Raw genomic sequence first — 21528 nt, 5'->3', positions numbered from 1 at the left:
GGCTCTGAAGCTTTCCCCCACCCATCCCCTGTCTCTGCCAGTGAAGGGGCTTCCTAGTGTGTGGAAACTTTTCCTCCTTCACAGCTCCCTCCCAGAGGTGCAGGTCCCGTCCCTATTCTGTTGTCTCTGTTTTTTCTTTTTTCTTTTGCCCTACCTAGGTACATGGGGAGTTTCTTGACTTTTGGGAAGTCTGAGGTCTTCTGCCAGTGTTCAGTAGGTGTTCTGTAGGAGTTGTTCCACATGTAGATGTATTTTTGATGTATTTGTGGGGAGGGAGGTGATCTCCATGTCTTACTCCTCCATCATCTTGAAGGTCCCTCACTATTAATCAATTTTAGAGTGGATAACCTTGCAGACACCATCTTAACCAAGTGACAAAACTAAACATCACCAGTAATGGAACAAATCAACATTACATGCCACCTGATGTGATGCATGGAAAAGAACATGTCAACGCTTTTATGATTTTCCTGACAAACATACATAACCTGAATCTAATCATTACAAGAATTAGAGAAATCCAAATTGGGAAACAGTCTACAAAATTATGGGACTAAACTCTTCAAAAATGTCAATGTCATGAAAGATAAGGGAAGAGTAAAGAACTATTCCAGACTAAAGTGGCACGATGGCTAAATGCAACACAAGACCTTGATTGTATCCTGGATCTGTAAAAGATATTATTAAGACAATTAGAAAATTTCTAAAGGAGCCTATGGATTTTGATGTTTGTTTTGAGGGTATGTAGAAGAGTATCCTACATACAAACTAATAGAGAGTGAAAATGTAACAGTAACAATAAAAGAAGTTTGTTAATCCAAAAGTGGGGAAAAAGAAAAAAACAAACATAAAACAAGTAGAATAGAAAAAACATTAATTATAGGCATAAACTAAAATATATATAAATATATTATTTACATAAATATAAATACTAAATACTTTTATTAGAAGACAAAGATTAGAAACTGAATAAAAACAAAATATAAAACCTATTCATAGGTGCTTATAAGAGTTTTAAATATAGGAACAGAGAAAGATTAAAAGTAAAATGATAGAGAAGATATATCATACAAACACTAACCAAAAGATAGTTGATACAGCTACATAAATATCAGACAAAGTAAATTTTAAGAAAAAAATCATTGCCAGAAATAACAGATACTTTTGATAATAATAAAAGGTTCAGTTATACCAGGAAGATATAACAATTTCTAAATTTGTATGCATCCAGTAATATAGTTTCAAAATAAGGCAAAATTTTACAGAATGAAAATAAATAGTTAAATGTGCATCATTATGGAAAACTTAATACACTTCTCATAATAACAAATAGCAGGAAAAAATCAGTAAAAACAAAGAAGATCTAACTAATGCAATTAACAAATTTAACCTAATTGAAATATATAGAACACTGCAGACAAAGATGGAATATATGCTCTTTTGAAGTGCATGAGGAGCAGTTACTAAAATTGACATACACTAAACCATAAGCTTTAACAAATTTCAAAGAATTGAAATAAAGTATGTTTTCTGACCACAGTGGAATTAAGTTAGATATCAGTTATGAAAAGATGACTCAAAAATTCCCCTATATGTGGAAATTAAGCAATATAATTCTTATAACACTCATGGGTCATAGAATTAATGATAATGGAAATTAAAACATATGTTTAATTGAATGATAAAAATTATACAGCATATGAAAACTTGGGAGAGGATAAGTTAAAACTGTACTGAGAGGAAAATAAATCTAAAAGCTTATATTAGAAAATAATAAGAACTAAAAATCAATGACCTATGTATCTATCTCAAGAACTTAGAAGAAAGAACAGCAAAGTAAACTCTAAAAAGAAGGAAGAAAACAATAAAGAGGAGAAATTAATGAAATAGAAAACAAATATACAAAAAACAGAATGAACAAAACCAAAGTATGTTTCCTTGAAAAGACTGATAAAATTGATAAACTCCTGGCAAGATTCATTAAGTAAAAAGAAATATGCACAAATTTGCTGTATCAGGAACGAAAGAGAGTACATCACTACTGAACCTACAGGAATAAAAATGATAGGAACAAGGTATTACGAAAAATTTTGTGCCAATAAATCTGACAACTTTGATGAAATAGATAAATTCCTAGAGCACAGCTTTCTAAAACAGAAAGAAAATGAATTTTAGAAATGTGAAAATTCTATTTCTATTAAATAAATTGAATATGCTATTAAAAAATATTCCACAAAGAAAACTCCATGCCCAGATGTAAATTATCCTAAACATTTAAGAAAGAAATGACACCAATTTTATATAATTTCTTCTGGTGTGTAGAAAAAGAGATAACACTTTCTAAATCATTTTGATAAGGGCAGTGCATCCTTGGTACCGTCTTACTCTGGAAGTCTATGAAATAACTGTAAGATAAATGATAGTTAATAATTTATTAAGAACTCTCCATGATATGCCAGGAGCCACTCAGTGCCACTTCAGGAAGTCCCTCCAATTTTTTTGCTGCCCTAATTGTGAGGACTTTTGTTTTTTTTTATTATTGAATAAAATCTTCCTTTGTGTAGCTTCCTTCCATCATTCCTATTTCTACCCTAAATGTGTGACAATTGGATGAAGCAGTTTAAATTGGGCACAGTTTAATGTAGTTTAAAAAAAAACAAATTTTCTGCCCTTTTTGGAGAGGAGGGTCAAGTAATGTGCAAAACAGACCATAGATGTCCTTACTCAATCCTTGAGCTTTACACCATCACCAATCCCTGACTCTTACAGTGTCAGCTTAAGGTAAGGAAAAAGCTCATCGTGTCTGTTTTACATACTACTTGAGAAAGATGCAGCACAACTAAAGAAAGTAAGGAAAGAGCTTCCCAAGTAATGATGGCAACTCTTAGCTGCACTGAACTTTACACTTCACAAAACATTTTTCATTTGTTATTTATAAGAATCCTGGGAGGGAAGCAGGGCACTTATTATTCCCACTTTACATGGAAGAAAGTTGAACTCAGAAAGGATTAAATATTGGCCCAAGTCACACAGGTAATGAGTGATAAGGTGGGTTTTGAACTTAATGCCTTTGATCCCTAATTTTATGCACTCTCCACAATACCACACAACCCTCTAATGGCTAAGTAATGAAAGTAATGCATATGGGAATGATTTAACTATTCCGGGTTATACAATCTGGAAAGATGAACGCTAAAGAGGGATAGACTGAGAGAAAGCAAAGCAAAATTATTATCTCTTGCTGACAGCATGGCTAATAGCCACCTTCTGCATGTGTCCTTCATATAGGTAAGACACAGATTACCTTACACTTCAAAAAGTAAGCACATAAGAACCTCAGCCTCCAAGATATCTTTCCCACCAGCCTGAAATTTGCTTCCTTATTATGGTAGCACTGGAAAGCATGGTCTTCCCTGCTGCCCAATATTCTTCCTATAGTTCTGCCTTCTTGGCTCACCATCTGCTCAGTTACAGAAACTGCATCAGATTATCTTCAACCACTTCCTCTCTCTTGCCCTCTACACCAAACATTAAACAACTGTCAATTCTAATTAATTCATTCTTTCAATAAGGGTTTAAAAGCCAGCCATTTGCCAAGCCCACCTGATATACTTCTTGATATACCAGACTACATAAAGATTCATATTTTACTTGAGCATCTCTCTCAGTAGACTCAGAGAAACTCCTGGGCAGGCCCATATCTTATACATCTCTGCATTCCTAGAACCTAGCACAACCCACAGCAAATAAGCGATCAGTAAATATTTGAAAGAAAAGAAGGAGAGAACTCATCTCCCTTCTCCATGCTAGAGCTATTTACTGATTTCTCCCTGGACCTCTGCCCCTAGCTCCAGGTTTTCCCCTTCTGCCCATCTTACTTATTGCCTGCATTAGAAGGATGTCTGTAAAACACAGATATGAATTCTGTGAATATGTCTTACCTCTACTGAAAAAAATCTTTAAATTCCTTAGTGTTGCCCCAATTCAGGCCAGCTGCAGGCAGGAGCATAAGCACCCTCTAAAAGAGAACTGGCTCCAACATCAGACCCAACCTCCTGGCCACTTTCTCCAACCCTGCCACTCCTCTTGGCTATGCCAAAGGCGGGTCTGGTCCTTTGACCCTCTGAATGGTGGACCTTCTCATGCTGTGACTCTGGGCCTGGGCCTGCCTTACTTCCTGGAAGTACTCTGTGGGCCCTCTCCACCCCATATCTGGGGGTAGGTCCTCACGCAGCCCTGACGTCCAGATCCCCACACCAGGCCCAGGCTCTCAGTGTCCACTTTCCCAGGAGGAGAATGTGGGTAAGAATAGCATATTAGACTCATAATAACCTGGCTACAGGTCAGCCTCCTGCCTCATCCTTCATAAAATCTATATTTCAGTCACCTCAGAATATTTACCACTCCCTCAACGCGCTATGTTCTTAAACATATGCTCTTCCTGCTGCCTTAAATGGTTCATCTCATCTTTCCCACACAACCACCTTTTACCTGCCTCATCTCCCTATAAAACTCCTACTCATCCATCAAGGCCCAGCTCAAACTTCATCTCTATCCCTGAGCCCCAGTCTGAATTAAATATGGTTTTGGTGATTATGCTTCTACTCTAACACCAATCTCATTTTACTCTGACAGCAGTATATGTCTATCTCTGCCTGCAGACCAGGAGCTCCAGGAAGATGGGGACTTTGTCCTGTTCAGTGTTATATACCTAAAGATTAGCTCCATGAATTAAAAGCAGGAACTGTGCCATTGTTGAATAAATGAAGCTGGTAAGCATTAACAAACTGTCTTTTAATAAATGAATAGGGCTTCCCTGGTGGCGCAGTGGTTGAGAGTCTGCCTGCCAATGCAGGGGACACGGGTTCGAGCCTTGGTCTGGGAAGATCCCACATCCCACATGCCGCAGAGCAACTAGGCCCATGAGCCACAACTACTGAGCCTGCGCGTCTGGAGCCTGTGCTCCACAACAAGAGAGGCCACGATAGTGAGAGGCCCACGCACTGCGATGAAGAGTGGCCCCAGCTTGCCGCAACTGGAGAAAGCCCTCGCACAGAAACGAAGACCCAACACAGCCAAGAATGAATAAATAAATAAATAAATAAATAAAAAATAAAATAAAATAAATAAATGAATAAATGTTTTAGAGGTAGCTTCTATTACACACTTGAACACCAATACCCACTATCTCTGCCATCATCAACATGAAGGTGTACATTGATAGATTGATTCATTCATTCATTTGCTGAATCCCTCATATTGCAACACAATGGGTTAGATGCTGGGGTCATGGAGGTAAATAAAACATAGACCCTGTCTTTGGGGAGCTCAGATTCTTCTAGAATCAATTATAAAACAATGTGAAAATGCATTAATAGACATATGCTTAGGGTTAATATATTTCAAAAAAACATTATTCTTTTAAAACAATATGGAGTTCACATGCTTGTGACAAATGTTATTTAGTGGCTGGGAACAGTGCAGAAATTTGGAAGTGGTTCCATCACCAGCCATTTCATTCTCTGGGTGACTCTGGTTGAAACCAAGATCAAGAAAGCTTTTAAATAATACTTCTTTCAAGCTGAAAATGTGAATGAGTTTCCACCTGAAAGAAATGATGAATCCTTTTCCTAAAACAGAGATAATTGTTAGCAATTTCAGAAGGTGAACTAGTAAAGGATTCATTCTCACATCATTCTCATCTGTCTGATGGGGATGGAAGGTTTAGATAGGCTTGACTAATCCCCATGGCAACAGCCTTTCTCCTGGGTTACCATAGGAATTGTGAAGGCCTTTATAAACCTCCATTAGCAGAGCCTAGGCCGGCAGCAGTCAGAAACGTCAGCTGAGGAAGACACTGCAAAGTGTCAGTGAGGGCATCTGGGAATTACTTTTACCCTAGAGTAGCTGAGCAGGTCTGTTTAGCCCCCACCTCTAAAGCTACAAATACAAGGTAACACCAGAATCAGTCCGATGCCTTGAACACTTCACACGAAGGGGTTTTCAAAATATAGACACAGACAGATTTGACCATGTTTCAAAAGATTTTGAGAGACTAGGAAGGAGTCTATTCTGACAAAGCCTCACACAGAAGAGGTAAATTCATGCTTTTCTTTTTTCTTCAGGAGAGGGCATTAAAACCATATTAACAATTAGTATAGGGATGGTGGTGACAGTTATATAATCATGTGAATGTTCTTAATACCACTGAACTGTACACTTAAAAATTGTTAAGTGTAAATTTTGTTATGCGTATTTTACCACAACTAAAAATTTAAAAACTGATACAGTAATTATGATACCACCAATATTGAGCATCTGCTATATCACAGGCACTAATGCTAGGCACTCAGATGTTCTACATCACATCATCCCACAAGCCTGTGAGTAATTATCCCTACACTGAAGATTATTATCATCCTTACATCAAAGATGAGGACACTGAGCATAAGAGAAATGAAGTAAGTTGCTCCAGGGTAACAGCTAGTAAGTGGTAGAGACTTCAGTCAAGTCCACGTCTCTCTGACTCTGGAATCTTGGTCCTCAACCACACAACTTCAAAACCAATGTCACATTCTACAGCAGCTCGCGGACAGGGTAAACACATTCTGTTGAACGGATACACAAAAGCTCTTGTTAAATTCTGTTTAAATATTTGTTGCTTTCGTTTTTAAGACATAAAGGACAACCTCTGAGAGTATGATTGCAGTAGGACTTTTATTTGGATTCTAACCTCTGAATTTTTTTTACATCATGTATTTTCAGAGAATATAAAAATATTTCCACTTTAAAAGTTGCATTGTGTAGAGATCAATAACTCCTAGCACTTTCAAAGAGCAATCTATATTTTAAAAAAACAACCACTGGGACTTCCCTGCTGGTCCAGTGGGTAAGATACCTCGCTCCCAATGCAGGGGGCCGGGTTCAATCCCTGATCGGGGAACTAGATCCCGCGTGCCTGCCACAACTGAGAGTTTGCATACTGCAACTAGGAGTCCACATGCCATAACGAAGATCCCACATGCCGCAACTAAGACCCAGAGCAGCCTAAATAAATAAATAAATAAATAAATAAATATTTTAAAATAAATAAATAAATAATATTTTAAAAAACACCAAAATTTACAGGAGAATTGCACATATGGAGAAATTGTTTAGTAGATAAACTGGCGAATTGCAAATAATTTTTAGGAACTGGAGAGCCCTTTCTCATCAGGGCAAATATACTGACCATGTTTCATGCTTGAAAATGTGGAATGCATGTGATAGCAATCTCCTCTATGGGCTTTGGTCAAGCCATATGGAAGAAATATGAAAAAAAAGAGTGTGAATAAGAAAGAATATGAAAAAAGTATGAAAAAATCCTTTTCCGGGAAGAAAGAATTCTAAAACCCTAGGGAATTTCTTCAGTAGCAAGAAGGAAGACATTAGGAGTCAGTTCTTTAAAAATAAGCCTTTGGGGCATGCCACCAGAGAAGAGACATGTCCTCCTCTGAGGTTTCTTCCACGTGCCAGTCATAGCTGTGAAGGACACTAAGTGGGATCCTTCTACCAAGAGTCAAAATTCTGGGTCGCAGCCCCTGAAGATCTCAATGCTCAAATATGTAAATGGGAGAAGGAATTACATTTTTTCTCTTCAAAGACTTAAGTGGAAAAGAGGATACTAATTAGCAAGCAATGAAAATATGCCAAATTGCATCTACTTTATTTTTTGTTTTTGAAGTACAGTTTCTTAAATATCTGGTGGTGTTTCTCTTTAGCTGCTTTGATAATTTTTTGTTTTAAAAAGTAAAACTGAGAGGAAATGAGGAGTTGTTTAATGGGTAGAGAATTTCAGTTTTGAAAGATCAAAAAGATTTGGAGATCTGTTGGACAACAATGTGAATGAACTTAATACTACTGAACTGTACACTTAAAAATGGTTAAGATGGTAAATTTTATGTTATGTGATTTTTATCACTTTTTTTTAAAAGGTAAAATTGATGACATCTGTCTTAACTCAGGCTGCTATAACAAAATACTATTGACTAAGTGGGGTACACAACAGACATTTATCTCTCACAGTGCTGGCGGCTAAGGGGTTCCAAGATCAAGGTGCCAGCAGAGTTCATTCCTGGTAAGATCCCTTTTCTTGGCTTGCAGATGTTTGCCTTCACACTGTGTCCTCACCAGACAGAGAGACTGAACTCTGGTCTCTTCCTCTTCCTGTAAATATACTAATCCCATCATGGAGGCCCCATCCTCAAGAACGCATCTAAATGTAATTACTTCCTGTAGCCAGCATCCAGGAAGAGAGCACTCTGGGCACCCTTGCCCTCTTAACAGACAAAATCCAGAACTCTCTTGCTTTGCCCTCATGTTAATCTCACTTCCAGTCCTACTTCTGCATTAATTGATCCTCTGACCTCTTGCTCTGCCTTTGTCCATCACAATGATGATGGACATGATTTCTTTGACCTTGACCCTTAACTCTTCTCATGGGTCCTCATGTTGAACTTGTCCTCAGGTTAGATCTACTTCTGACCACTCTATAATCTGGGCCGAGGCTTCTGAATCTTACCTCACATGGCTCACCCTGGCCCACCTCAAAAGTGGGATGCATTGGACATGAAGCCAAAGTCATTATCAACACACTGGACAAAAAATTATGAAATGACAAGCTGAATTTTTATCAAGAATAAATTTAAACTCTGCTCTTTGATTCACTATATTGATTGTTTCAATCTAAGAGTCAAGAAGATGTGGCTTATAAAAAGAAACGAAATTGAGTTATTTGTAGTGAGGTGGATGGACGCAGAGTCTGTCATACAGAGTGAAGTAAGTCAGAAAGAGAAAAACAAATACCATATGCTAACACATATATATGGAATCTAAAAAAAAAAGAAAAAAAAATGGTCATGAAGAACCTAGGGGCAAGACAGGAATAAAGACACAGACTTACTAGAGAATAGACTTGAGGACACAGGGAGGGGGAAGGGTAATCTGGGACAAAGTGAGAGAGTGGCATGGACATACATACACTACCAAATGTAAAATATATAGCAGTGGGAAGCAGCCGCATAGCACAGGGAGATCAGCTCTGTGCTTTGTGACCACCTAGAGGGGTAGGATAGGGAGGGTTGGAGGGAGGGAGATGCAAGAGGTAGGAGATATGGGGATATATGTATAGCTGATTCACTTTGTTATAAAGCAGAAACTAACACACCATTGTAAAGCAATTATACTCTAATAAAGATGTTTAAAAAAAAAAAGAAGATGTGGCTTGATAGCAGTTCATATGACATAGACTTCGGGCATTTATTGACCATTACTGACAAATCCAACGTTAATCAACATTATTCAACAGCGTAAAAGGTCACTAAGATTACTAATACGATGTTAGCTACATCAGAAAGTCAGCAAAGTTTTTTAGTGAAGGGACAGATAGTAAGTGTATTAGATTTTGCTGGTATAGACAATCTTATTTACAAAACAGAAATAGAGACACAGAGGTAGAGAACAAACGTATGGATACCAAGGGGGGAAGAGGGGGTGGGACAAATTGGGAGATTGGAATTGACATATATACACTGTTAATACTATGTATAAAATAGATAACTGATGAGAACCTACTGTATAGCATAGGGAACTCTACTCAATGTTCTGCGGTGACCTAAATGGGAAGGAAATCCAGAAAAGAGGGGATATATGTATACGTATAGCTGATTCACTTGCTGTACGGTAGAAACTAACACAATATTGTAAAGCAAGTATACGCTAATAAAAATTTTAAAAATTAAAAAAAGAAAAAGAAAAAAAAAAGAAGGTCACTAAGATTACTAATATGATGTTAGCTACATCAGAAAGTCAGCAAAGTTTTTTAGTGAAGGGACAGGTAGTAAGTATATTAGATTTTGCTAGCCATCCAGTCTCTGTCACAATTACTCATCTGTTGTTGTCTATCAAAAGCAGCCAGAAAAAGTGTGTAAAATAATGGGTGTGGCTGTGTTCCAATAAAACTTTAATTACAAAAGGCAGAATTTCATTCTTTTTTATGGTTAGGGTTAGGATATTAAGAGATACAAAATACTATGTATAAAATAAATAAGCAACACGAATATATTGTACAGCACAGGGAAATATAGCCATTATTTTGTGATAACTTTAATGGTATATAATCTATAAAAATATTGAATCACTATGTTGTATACCTGAAACCAATACAATATTTTTAGTCAACTATACTTCAATTAACAAAATCCTGTATTTATACAAACTAGGTCAGTTTGCTGACCCCTGGGCTACAAAATACTGAGCCACAATCAAGTAGTTGATATTCTCACAGTACCCTGCAGGCATCAAGCCATGAGCCAATTCTTGAGTTTATTTCTGGGCTCTAAAATTTAATTGGTCAAAGACAAGAGAATAGAGATTGGGATTGACATATATACACTAATATGTATAAAATAGATAACTAATAAGAACCTGCTGTATAAAAAATAAATAAATAAATTATGATCACTTCCTCCAAAAAGAGAGGGGAAAAAAAAAAAAAAAAAGACAACAGTATAGACCCGTTCCTATTGGTCAGTACTTGTTTATTAGTCCATTAACCTCGAGCATAATTTTTCAAGTCAGCTAAGAATCTACCTAGAAGTACTGACATTCCATTTGAACTGCTCCATCTGGTTCCCAAGGAGAATATGGCTCTCCTTGTCAGAGCCTTGCTGAAATCAGAGCACCCAAGGGTACCACAGCCCTCTGCCAATCTAAGAAGTGAGAGAGGTTAGCATGTGGCATGATAGTCCTAGTAAACCCACACAGCTTCTGAAGACCATCAGTTCCTTTAAAATGTTTACCAGGTGATCTTTTAATAGACTATCCTAGCTTCTTAGCTGCAAGACGGCACATCTATGGGCAAAGGTCATAAACTGGTGGCCTGTTGGCCCTATCTGTCTGCAGATATCTTTAATTTAGCCCATGCGATATATTTTTTAAATTTAAATAGCTATTCCCATTTGAAAAATAACAAAAGTTAACATAAAAATGTTGAAGTTCTAGCACTTCTGGGCATGGCAACAAGCAGCTGGAGCTCAGTAACAGCTGCCCTTTTAAGAGGGAGCCTGCCCTTTCCCGCTCACTAGAGTCTCCAACTGCCCTACTTGACTCTTTTTATTTTCTGGTCTCCATAAACATTTAAGTTTACAATCTCTCTACATAACCCACTTTTTCCCCTTTTAGAGAATCATGACTGTGCTTAGCTGATTCCAGTCTCCTGACACACATCCCCCATTTTTCACAGCTCCTCCAAGATAACCGAAAATGGCCCAGTAATCTCATTTGCAAGGTCTCGCAGTTCCCTAAAATACGATGTTCCTGGGCAGGAGGTTTGAATCAGCGTTGGGCTCATTCACAGTCTCTTCACCAGTTTGGCCTTCATTGATCTTTTTTATGCTCCTGTTTATTCTACCCTGTCCATTCATAAGGTCATTGTCCTTGACAGAGCGAATGAAGGCCAAGAGTTTTTAAACGGCTTTGAAAGCATTTACCCAAGGCATTTGCTTTTGCCTTCTTTTTTTTTTTTTTTAACTCTTCAGTTTGCTCCAAACAGAATTTTGTGTCTTTTATGACGTACTGAGCATTGTCCACAAGTCACAGTTTATCCTGAGCTTTTGCTTTTCTGATGTCATTTGCACAAATCTTCATCAACCTCTGTGTTCATTCTTTGGTGTCTAGTCATGTCCTTTGAATATCTGAGCTCACATAGAGAGTTGCTGTGAAGCCAGAGGATTCTTTCTATTCAGGGACCACTCTGTTTCTTCTTCATCAGGATTGTACGCAATTTCATACACAAAATGCCCACACAGGGACCTTCCCAACTCTCGTGAGACATCTATCACTTTATAATTTCAAGCTAGCCAAATCTTTTCTCTAGATTTCTTTTTTCCCCTTGGTTAACACAAGCTCTTTCTCTCAATTTTCTCTCCTTTCTGATCACAATTAAATACAGAAGAGGGTCTCATCCCTTTATCTACCTGCTGGGAGGGAAAAAATTGTAGGGCAAGTAAGTATTTATTAGAAGCTGGGTAGAATCTGAGATTTGCTTAGCTCTGAAACTGTCTGGTTTCTAACTTAATCCTTTGAATTATATGGGAATTGAGGAGCCTCCTGGGGAGAAGAGCTTAGATATTTGGGTTATGTCAGAATAACTGGTGAGGTAGGGGCACTCAACAGAAAGTTAATTGTAAGAGGACTTGCAGGGTCTCTTGGAGATCATTTACTTCAAAAGAAGAGAAGCCTTGCATGACTTGTCAGACTCAGTGATGGAGCCTGAGGGTCTGTGAGGAGAGAGGTTCCAAGTACCAAGATGGGGAGTTTTTACTTCAACCCACTCTGACCCCTCTATCCAGGCAGACATGTGTGGCCTGGAAAGAAGGGAACACTGAGTCAACTCAAAGAGACTTCTGCCAAAATGGGTTGTGGGCTCCTCTAAGAGACTGAGACATGGAGGAAGGAAAGGATCAGCCAGCTGGAGTAGCAGTGGGCATCAAGTGATGATATATATATAAGCAGGAACAATCAAGATACAATACCCATACACCTTGCTTCCTTAACCAGACCTGCAATCTGGGTCAGGGATTCATTTCTTCCATCTGGCTGGAAGATCTACAGGATGCCCCATGTCAGTAACAACTTTTCTTTTATACTTCTGCCTTTCTCAAGATTTGACTCAGAGCTCAATGCATCTCTGTTCAATGATTTGTCTTGTGATATGTGGCACTACCATGACTCTTCTGAAAATCTTCTCCTCTTCAACAAAGTGAACACCTCCATTGCCATATTCAGGTATGAGGATCCTCCCATCAAGTCTCTGAGACCCTAAAGCTATATCCCTTCTGGTATTAAAATATCAAAATTATGCTATTTCATAGTACTAAAAAGTCTTTCCAACCCCTTGCCCAGTCTTCACCTTTCATTCCCTGAGATTCCTCCCTTCAGTCGTAACACTTCTGCATAAGTAATAAACAGCTCTACAACTTTATCTGAATAGTCATGGGGACATCATGAGCTTGCCAGTCCTCATGTGATAATAGTTACTACCAATGATGATGACAGGTACCACTTACTAGGTAGCTACTATGTGCTGTTTACATGTATTCTCTCATATATGTATTTTCATTCCCACTTTATAGATGAAAAAACTGACACTCAGGAGCCTAAATAACTTTCTCAAAGTTCCAGAGCTATTAAGGAGCTGGGGTGGTGTAACAGGGCCCAGATGACATCCTCAAAAGAGATGATTAAAGAAAGTTTAATGAAGGAACAATTTTAAGGTGTGAGCAGAGTTACAGAAAATCTGCAAGGGGTGAGAAAGCAAACCATGGATAGAAATAGCAGAAAGCTTTCACTATCCTTGGGCATGAAGGGAAAGAAGGGTCAGTGGTTACTAGAACCTGGAGCGAAAGCTGTAGGAGAGGGACACCTGTCGGGAGCAGCCACAGCCAAACAGCAACCCAGCAGAGGGGGAGCTGGGATAGTAAATATCCTGACCTCACTTCCCACCCTCAAATTACCTGCCAGAACCTCCCACTGGCTAAACCCAACAAGAAGCAAAAGGATAAACTTTGGGTCAGCCTCCCAGCACACAGAGCAAGGTGAAGGGTGGAAAGTGGGTCTGAAGGAAAATGGAGAACATCCATCAGAAGTGAGAGTTGAACCCTGGTTTGTCTAACTCCAAAGCCCTTGATCTTTTCAAAATGCCATGACAACTGTATCTCAAACCAAGAGCTCATGATTTCTAATAGTAGATCTCCAAATCCAAATTCCATTCTCAGACATGTCTTAGGCAGTCATTCACCTCCCAGATAACCCTACTTCTTCCAAGTTATTCTTGCAAATAATGACCTGAAGAAACAGAGGAGAGAGCTGTGCCAGCACCCATAAGTTCTGCAGTGTCCTATTCAGCACAGAAGAATCCCTGGAGATACTGATGATAACATTTGCCCACACAAATGATTCATTAAGAGTGGGATATCTTAGCAGACTCTGCCACAGCCCAGACACATGCTTCAAGAAGTCAGTCCTCTCCTGATTGGAGGACTGGTACAACCCACAGTCCCTTAAAATCCTTTACTCTTTGATTTTCTCTTTGGTCTTTATTCTCCTACCCTGTCTACCTCTTTCTTAAGGAGGTACACCAACAGGCATTTCCCAAGCTCTTTCACATTCTCCTCAATCAGGGAAATCAGTGACTGCTGGTTACTGAGTCATTGTGTAATCAACATGCCCTCATCCATGGATATCTTCTATGATTTTCCCAAAGATGAGGAAATAGTAATTATTGGTCAGTTCCCAAGACAAGAATTGGGCCACTTTTTCAAGCAGGTAATATCATTGCTTTAAAAAACGCCATGTGAAATACAACATAATTATGTATGCAGAAAATCGTAAGAAATCTATAAAAAAAATCTTCTAGAACTAATAAACAAATCTAGCAAGGTCATGGTTATAAGGAAAATATATAAAATCAATTGTATTTTTATAGAATATCAGTGAAAAATTAGAAAACAAAAATCAAAGAAACAGTATCACTTACACTTTAAAAAATGAAATAGGAATATATTTAATACATATATGCAAGACCTGTACATTGAAAACTACAAAATGTTGTTATGATAAATTGACAATACCTAAATTGAGAGATATATATATGTTCATGAATTGCAAGTCTCAATATTGTTAAGGTATCAGTTTTCTCCAGATTGATTGTGGATTCAGTGTTCCCTGTCAAAACCTCAGCAGTCTTTTTTTGTCGAAATTGACACACTGATTCTAAAATGTATATGGAATTGCAAATGATCTAGAATATTCAAAACAATTTTGAAAAAGAAGTACAAAGTTGGAAGACTTACCCTACCTGAGTTCAAGACTTACTGTAAAACTATAGTAATCAAGACTGTGTGATATTGATGTAAGGATAGAAAAATGGATCAACGGACCAGATTAGACAGTTCACACATATACATCTTCAAAAAGGTGACAAGGTAATTCAATGGGGAAAGGGCAATCTTCAACAAACGTTGCAGGAATTACTGAATATCTATACGGGAAAAAAATGAACCTCAACCCTTACCTCATATCATACCAAAAATTAACTAGAAATAGATCACAGAACAAAATATAAAACTAAAACTATAAAACTCCTAGAGGAAAACATAAGAAAAAACCTTTGAGGGCTTCCCTGGTGGTGCAGTGATTGAGAGTCTGCCTGCCAATGCAGGGGACACGGGTTCGAGCCCTGGTCCGGAAAGATCCCACATGACGTGGAGCAACTAGGCCCGTGCACCAGGGCTGCTGAGCCTGCGCTCTAGTGCCTGCGAGCCACAACTACTGAGCCCACGTGCTGCAACTACTGAAGCCCACGTGCCTAGAGCCCGTGCTTCACAGCTGGAGAGGCCACGACAATGAGAAGCCCGCGCACCGCAACGAAGAGTGACCCCCGCTCGCTGCAACTGGAGGGGGCCTGCACGCAGCGGCGGGAACCTAACACAGCAATCAATCAATCAATCAATCAATCAATCAATAAATAAGTTATTCCAGAGGTTCCAAATTCAGATGCTCTAAAAAAAAAACAACCAACAAAAACCTTTGAGACCTTGAAGAAGGCAATGATTTTTTTTCAAGACAAAGGCTTGAAACATAGAATAAAAAAACTAATAAATTTAACAGCAAGAGTCCTGAGGCTACTGCCCAGGTGGTTTAGCTTGGCACCTAGATAAGTCTATTTCTCTCTGCTTATTTTTGCCCTGTGTTAACAAGCATGTTGAATTGACCCTTGGCTGAAACTCCTGAGTTCTACATGCCTTGAGGAAAAGTGCTCCAGCCCAGCCTGCCAAAGCTCTCTGTGCTGGATTGGGTCTCAATCCCAGCTAACAGTAAAATGTAAGTTTGCCTTTGCTCTTTATAAATGTATATCTTTGTAAATACATAAGAAAAAGAAGAGGCTGAGCTAAGACAAAATTTATGCTTTCCTGGGTCCTAGGCCAAAATAACATCTAACACCGTCAATGGTCCATGCTTAGTACAGGCTTCAGGTACTGTTGCCATGCTTTGTCTCATTTGGTTTAAGAGCCAGTGTCTTAAGTTAAATTAGAATCCTTAAACTTAATTAATTGGCTGCCACCTTTTTTTACCCTGTCCTGGAGAAGGAGAACTCTTCCCAAGAAGATGTACCTTGCATAACCCTCACTGTCACCTGTGGAATACAGTATATCAGGATCGCTGTGGATATTGTCCCCATTACTGAACCTCAAGTCCCACTAAAGAACCCAGCCTGGGCTTATGAGGGCATGGACACTGATAAAGATATGTCTCTACTTAGAGGACTCAGAGATGTTTTAACTGCTTTAAACTCCCATAAGGTCTCTGAATCCCTGTCCTCAGGGTCAGGACAATGAGATGGGTCATAAAAATCTAAAGATAAAAGCAGTTGAGGCTAAAGACATCCTTTGAAGGAAGAGCACACATCGGTGATCTTACAGCTATGAATCCATTGACCCTACCTCTGGCTTCATCCCTCATTAGCCCTGGACCTGTGGACTTGAGTCTTCATTCTTCTTCATGAACTCAGAAATTTCTGAATTTCTGATCCTGCTGAAACCTCCTCTCAGAACCTCAGGGTTCTAGAAATGTCTTTAGCATCAGAGGTGTTACTTTGGATGTAGTCCCAGGTGACCTGCTTTACCCAAACATTGGTTGCTATTCTGTTCTTTAATAAGAGCACAGAACTGAGGAAAGCTTTTGAGATTTTTGCAGCATCTCTGTCTCAAACTTTTCAGTTCAGCCCTTTTATGGCCCTTAGAGACACAAAATGTTCCTTAACTTCCAGATAATTACCCTCTGGTTAGGGAGAAACTGGAACAAGTCTCATAATTTTTGAGCTAAGATCTGCCCTGTTGATAAGGTGGGTATGAGGATCAAAAAAGAAAGCGTAAACTACATGTGCAATAAATGCATACACATTCTGCACACAAGGAATATTACATAAAATGTGTCTTCCATTAGAGGATGCATTAATGAGATCCTCAGTCTGAAAACAAAGTACAAAAAATTAATTAGCAGAAACCTTACTTGAGTCCTAGATTTAAACTAAAAACAATCACTTAAGCAGTGCACTGTCTTGATCTCCTTTATATATCATTAAAGATAGTGTTTCAGCTACTTTTTTATGTGTTTGCCCTGTTTTCACTTACGCAAAATGTCCCTTTCGACCAGAACTGTGGACTACTCTTCTAGCCTAAGAGGACACTCTACACTTAATAGGTCTCAGAGATGGCATTGAAATGGGCCCTCTGCCTGTCCCTAGAGCCTTCTTGGACTTTACCATCAGCCTTTCTCTATAAGTACCCTATCTTCACTATAAAATTTACGTCTTGCAGCTGATACATTGCAGATTTAACTCATGCTTAGCTTTCCACCCTCCTCCTCCTCATGCTTACCCCTACCCAGCCTCACTTGTCTCATTTGTGTACATGTCAATCTGGTTCTTAACATCATTTGAAAACCAGAAACTATATGTTTCCTTCATCTTGAGGAGGCCTCCAGCATTGTCTAGTTCAATGCTGTGCACACAATAAATCCAAATACACGTTTTAAAATAAATTAATACACTAAGCTTCTCTCAAAAATATATATATATATATTTCAATATATATATATCTTTGGGAGCTGGACATGACCAGTAAGGACAGTGGGACTCTGGGGTTTGGATGGATATGAAGTGTGAAATGGTCAACAGAGAAATGGGGTTACAAGAGACACTGTTGCCAGAAATTGGAAAGTTGTTAGTATGGGCCCAATCTCTCCCAGAGGCACCGCTGGGAACCTGGGGATTACAGACCATTAAGCCTCACCTCGGTATCAGGAAAACAGATGAAGAGTTTAAAGAAGGACAGAATAGTACAACACAGATAAGGTGGATGTGACACTAGGTCTCAGCATGGCTTTCCCTGGGGAGCCTGAGCCTCTATAACCAGGCTGAGTTCTTTGATAAGGAGAACGAAGGAACAGACTGTTCAACAAGGTTGTACGAGGATCAGATGCTCATGCTTTCAGCCAGTTTGGGTGGGGAGTAGAACACAGACACTCTAGGAAGAAGAGATAGAAGAGTTTGCATGGGATCCTGCCTGGATTCAAACATCTTTTTAGCAGCAAACAAATGTGATTAACCTGGGTGGCACAGCAGTTGAGCTGGAAAGTCCTAAGGAGTCACTTCCAGCCAGGTTTTCTATAGTGGGTGTTTCTGCTGGTGAATCCTATATTCCTACTGATTGCATTTTAAAAAAATCAGATATGGATTCTTTTGAAATAGGAACAAATAGTCCAATGAAGTATACTTAACTATTGATCACAGGGTGCTAGAGAGTTATTATACCCAAATGCCTGTTAGCTCTTTCTTCCTTGATAGATTACCAGCACCTACAACACCTAAGACCAATGCTAAATTACACTAAATTACAGACCCTCCCGAACCCACTCCCCTGCCTATGCTTCCTGTTTCTGAAATAAAGAGCACCACTGTCCTCCCAGTCACAAAGGTGTGAAACACGGGAGCCATCTTTAACAACTCTCTTTTGCCAGTTCTATCCCAGTACATCCGTCTTCTCCATCCACATTACCACTGCCCTAGGTCAGACTTCATCAGGTCTCACTGGATTAAAATGATAGCTTCCTAGCTGGTTCTTCTGCCTCCTGATATTTCCCTTTAATCTCCCTCTATACACTTCTTCCAGATCAATCTTCAAAAAGCACATCTGTCATTGTGTCACAACACACTCCTTCTCAAAACCTGCAAAGTCTCCCCATTGTCTTAACAAAATCTAAACTTTGTAACCTGGAATTCAAGAGTGGCACAATCTGGGCCCAACATTATCTATTTAATATTTTGTTATTCCCCTGTATTTTCACTTTCCTTCAAATAAATTTAACTTTAATTAAAATAATATCTACTATTTATTGAATATAGGTCTGGTTTTCTCCCTCCCTCTCTCTCTTTCAACCACTCTATGAGATGCCTTGTGATTGATCCCCATGGGACATATGAGGAAACTGAAGTCCGAACAGATAAAATAACCTGCTAAAGACTGTCTGATTGGTAGGTGGCAGAGCCAGGTCACTACCTCCAAAGCCCAGGTTTGGGGTTATGCCTGTCCCCCATAGAACTTACACCTTTTCTGGGAGCACCTGCACTGCCCCACCTCTTCCTCATGAAGGTGAAATGTTTATATTCCTCTTGGCTAATGCTTTTACTTCCTTGAAGTTTTTGTTGCACAACCTGGAACTAGGAGTTTTTCAGCTCCAATTTTCTATAAAGGATTTGACCCATTAGAACAGATCACTCCTAATGATTGCTTTGTCATTTATTTCTAATTCCACTTATCTGAATTGGGAGTTGTTCTTCCAGAGTGGAACAACTTTTCCTTCTCTTTTGCTAAGCAATAAAGAAAGAATTGGATAAATGACATGTATTCACTTAAGGTAAGTCAGGTTGGTGTGTGAAATCTCATCTGAATCATCCCTTCTCCATGGCCTGATTTCACACAGAATTGAGAAGCATGTAAAGAGTTGGAAGAGTTGGGCAGAAGGCACAGTCTGAGGCACAGAGGAAAGAAGATGTGATGTTGTAAGTTCTTAAGACTGTCAGGAGATTCATGACCTGCTAATGTGGAAGCTAAATTAGTGCTTTTGTCAAGCTTAAGTAATATTAGCTGATTATTTTCCTAAGTCCAATTCTAGCACCTCTAGGCACATTGACCAGGTTTTTAAAACAAAGAGAATCCCTTCACTGTTCTTTGCAGACTACCACACTGACATAAAAATGCTTACGTAGATTTTTGAATGAATATGAAATCTTGTTAACATCTGTACAGGATCCATAATGTTGTGTTAGATCTTCTTTTCACTATGTATTTCTGCAAATTATATGTATCAATAATAAAACATTTTCATAGTACTTTGCAGTTTACAAAGAAAATTTACATTATCTCATTTGATATTTAATTTTTCCTTGAAAGGTAAGTAGAATAATTATAGATAAGGAAGTGTGACAGACAGGGAAGGAGACTTATCTATGTAACAGGGATAATGCATGGAAAAGAAAGGATTTGATCCCTGGTTCTTAATTCCAAATTCAAAGCTCTTTCCAAGCACCTTCTAGACACCTGACACTTGACTGGTCAAGAGGGACACAAGGCTGAATGAGACCTCAAGAAGCTAACAATACAGTGGACGGATGGGCAGAGAAGCCAGTGTAAAGCAATCTGAGAAGATATAAATACATATGAGTATTATGGAAGCTCTGAGAAAGGCTCATATATCAGCCAAGGGGCTTGTGGAGGACTTGTGAGCAGAGTCTTAAAGAATGAGTGGGATTCAGCCAAGCAAAGGATAGACAAAAAATGATAGGAATTCCAGGCAAAGGAAGAACACAAGCAAAGGCACCGAGGCCTGCATGGTTGGGGTGGTGTCAGGTGTGGACTCTGTGCAGTTAATTGTTGCAGAAGCAAAAACGATCAGGCAGGGAGGCCTGATCAGTGATGCCAAAGACATCTGCAGATATTAGATCATGGGAGCTCTTGTATGGGAAGAACCTGGACATGTTTCTATAGATACTAGGGAATTTTTTTAAATGCTTTAAGCATGGGCTTGGCCTGGTCAGATTTATATCTCATTAGATTGTGTTGACTATGGGATGAGGATATACAGGAAGTAAATAGAAATGAAAGCAGGGAGGCCTGTATGAAGGCCATTGCAGCAGTCCAGGAGAAGAGAGATGAAGCCTGACTTAAGTTGGCAGGATTTGACCATTGATATCATGTGGCCAGCAAAGGAGAAAGAGAAGTTGAGGGAGACTTATAGGTATCAATAGAAGTAATACAGGTAGAAGAACTCACTTTGGGAGAGTGTGAATTCTCATGACTTCCAATATGTGAAAGAAGAGAAACCTACAAAGAAGCAGGGACAGAACTGCCATATACTAGAAACTCAGAACGATGATGCAAGGAAATTCAGAGTTTCAAGAAGGAAAAGAATGATTAATAATACCAAATACTAGAAAGAGATTCATAAGGTAAAAACTAAAAAACATCTATTGGATTTGGCCATAGGAAGTTATTATTGATTTCAGGGACAGCTGTTTCAGGGGAGCGACTGGGCAAGAAGCCAGACTGCAGCAGGTTAAGGAGTGAATGAGAGGTGGGAAACTGGAGGCAGTGAGTGTAGTCAACTTTTTTGAGATATTTGGATAAGATGCTACCCAGTTAGAGGTGAACATGGGGTAAAGGCATTTATGTTTTGGTGAGGCTTTTTGTTCTGTTTAGTTTGTTTCCTTTTTAGGATTGGAAAAAACTTGACCATTTCATATTCTGAGGAAAAAGATTCCATGGAAAGGAATAAGAGGCAGTGACTAGTAAAAAATGTATAAGAGGAGAAAGTGGCATCAAGGATACACATCCTTTGAGGCTGAGGAAGGAAGAGGCAATAAATGGTAAG

The 21528-nt window shown here is 38.9% G+C and overlaps 2 long non-coding RNA genes across 4 annotated transcripts in view; one reads left to right on the top strand and one right to left on the bottom strand.

The window, feature by feature from the left end:
* The window catches only part of LOC309663981, a 173303-nt gene extending 164204 nt beyond the window's left edge, over positions 1-9099 (top strand). The window contains exon 4 of the long non-coding RNA XR_014265538.1: positions 8823-9099. This is a non-coding gene — a long non-coding RNA (uncharacterized lncRNA). The remainder of the gene's footprint in view (positions 1-8822) is intronic.
* Positions 1-21528, bottom strand: part of LOC309663976 — a 307408-nt gene that overhangs the window by 30767 nt on the left and 255113 nt on the right. The gene's annotated exons all lie outside the window — the stretch shown is intronic.

Source organism: Balaenoptera physalus (assembly GCF_965194825.1).
Source record: "Balaenoptera physalus genome assembly, chromosome: 7".
Taxonomy (NCBI): domain Eukaryota; kingdom Metazoa; phylum Chordata; class Mammalia; order Artiodactyla; family Balaenopteridae; genus Balaenoptera; species Balaenoptera physalus.
The sequence above is the reverse complement of the archived record's forward strand: the minus strand, read 5'-3'. Positions and strand labels throughout refer to the sequence as shown.